This window comes from Pteropus vampyrus, unplaced genomic scaffold (genome assembly GCF_000151845.1).
Source record: "Pteropus vampyrus isolate Shadow unplaced genomic scaffold, Pvam_2.0 Scaffold196, whole genome shotgun sequence".
Taxonomy (NCBI): domain Eukaryota; kingdom Metazoa; phylum Chordata; class Mammalia; order Chiroptera; family Pteropodidae; genus Pteropus; species Pteropus vampyrus.
The window spans coordinates 2,925,215-2,927,814 of NW_011888977.1; the positions used below are offsets into that span (position 1 = coordinate 2,925,215).

Here is a 2,600-nt window from a genome sequence, read left to right on the forward strand (position 1 = left end):
CCCCATAAATATAGTCAACTGACCTTTGACAAAAGGGAAAAGGCAATACAATGGAGCAAAGATAGTAAAGATAGTCTTTTCAACAAATGGTGCTGGAATGACTGGACGTGCACATGCAAGAAGAAAAAAAAATGAATCTAGACACAGATCTTACACCTTTCACACAGAATTAACTCAAAATGGATCACAGACCTAAATGTAAAATACAAAACTGTAAACTCCTAGAAGATAACATAAGAGACAACCTAGATAACCTTGGGTTTAGTGACAATTTAAAAATGGGCCAAGTCTACGGCCATGCCACCCTAAACAAGCCCGATCCCATCTGATCTCGGAAGCTAAGCAGGGTTGGGCCTGGTTAGTACTTGGATGGGAGACCACCTAGAAAGACCAGGTGCTGTAGGCATAAAAAATACAAAATAAGGGATCGTAAGCTGACAAGTTCTTTGCAATCTGTGAGGTCAACCAAGGGTTGCCTCACCTAAAAAAATAAAAAATAAAAATGGGCTAAAAGCCAGAACAAACATCTCACCAAAGAAGATACGCAGATGGCAAATAAGCATATTAAAAGATGTTCCACATCATATGTCATCAAGGAAATACAAATTTAAACAACAATGAGATACGACTACATACCTATTAGAATCGCCAAAATCTAGAACACTGGTAACATCAAACTCTGACAAAGATGTGGGGAAACAGAAGGCTCATTCATTGCTGGTGAGAATATGACATGGTACGGCCACTTTGGAAGGCAGTCTGGCAGTTTCTGACAAAGCTAAACATACTCTTACCATACTATGTAATAATCACGCTCCTTGGTATTTACCCAAAGGATTTGAAAACTTAAGTCCACACGAAAAGTCTGCACTCAGGTGTTTATGGCAGCTTTATTCATAATCGCCAAAAGTTGGAAGCAACCAAGATGTCCTTCAGTAGCTGAATGGATAAATATTCAGACAATGGAATGTTATTCAGAACTAAAAATAAATGAGCTATCAAGCTATGAAAAGACATGGCGGGTGCTTAAATGCATATTACTAAATGAAAAAAGCCAACCCGAAAAGGCTTTATATAATTCCAACTGTATGACATTCTGGAAAAGGTAACACTATGGAGAGGCTAAAAAGATAGATGGTTGCCAGGGGCTCAGGGAGAGAGGGGATGAATAGATGGAGCACAGAGGATTTTTAGGGCAGTGAAACTACTCTGTAATAATGGTAAATGCATGCCATTATACATTTGTCCAAATCGAGAGTCGCCCTAATGTAAACAACAGACTTCGGATAATGATGTGTCGATGTAGGTTCATCATTTGTAACGAATGTACCACTCTGGTGGGAGATGTTGATAGTAGGGGAGACCATGTATATGTGGGGCAGGGGGCATGTGGGAAATCTCAGTACCTTTCCCTCAGTTTTGCTATGAACCTTAAATAGCGCTAAAGAAAAAATAGACTTAGTAAAAAAAAAAATCTATCAGTTGAAAGCACAACAAAAATAATAATAATTTAAAAAAACAAATTTTCCATGGTTAAAAAATGCACAATAAGGAAATTCAAAGGGCAATGATAATTTGGGGAATAAAATATAACATGTATCAAAAATACAGGGATAATCTATTAAAACTTGAGGGTGGAGTATACCAAAGACCCAACAGAAAAGGGAGCAAAGATGTAAAGAGATAATTCACCAAAAAATAAAAAAGTGGCCTTTATACATGTGGAAAGTTGTTCAACATCACTCGCAGCATAAATGCAGATCAAAACTGTCATGTAATATCATGTCTCACCTCTCAGAGTACAACCATCTGAAAGCATCACTGCCAACACATTCTGTTGTCAAGGCTTTGGGGAAATGGGCACTCTCAAACTCTTGATAAGAATGCAAATTGGTATGCCCCATATGGAGGGAAATTTGGCATGATCTAATAAACTACATGTGGACTTACCTTTGCTTCAGCAATCTCACTGCTGAAATCCACTCTGAAGATATACCTCTAATAGAATGAAAGTACGTATGCACAAAGTTATTCACTGCAACACTGTAATTGCAAACAACCTAAATGCCCATAGAGTGGTTGAATGAACTAGGGTCCATCCACATGATGGAGCACCGTGCAGTTGTAAAAGTATCGAGACAGTCCTCTATAAAGTCATATGGAGTAATTTCCGGGATATGTTGGAAAAACAAAAACAAAAACAAAAACGGAAGACTATAATATGCCATCCTCTGAGTAAAGGGAAGGAGAATAAGAAAAAAAAATGTGCTTATTTTTGCAAAGAGAAACATGAGAAGAATAAACCAGGAACTAATGAGACTATTTATCTGCAGGAAGTGAATGACGATAAGCCGGAAGAGACAGAGCAAGGCATGGCAGTTTTCTGAAGATATTTGTGTGTAGTTTTGTGGAAACCATATTAGCATATTACATACTCAAAAGTAAAAAAGATGGGAAGGTGACTCTCAATGGATTATAGATAGAACAAAAGAACCTCGCTCTATTTCAAATAAATAAAATTTAGAGAGGAGAAAAACTCACCCAAAAGTAATTTTTGAACAGCATTTCGACTAAAGACAAAAAGAAATGTAAGAAATAGT

General features: G+C 37.3%; 1 non-coding gene across 1 annotated transcript; it reads left to right on the top strand.

The window, feature by feature from the left end:
* The first annotated feature begins 287 nt into the window (after positions 1-287).
* On the top strand, positions 288-406 carry LOC111746643. Its single transcript, XR_002783211.1, has one exon. It is a non-coding gene; the product is annotated as a 5S ribosomal RNA (ribosomal RNA).
* The last annotated feature ends 2,194 nt before the right edge of the window (positions 407-2,600 follow it).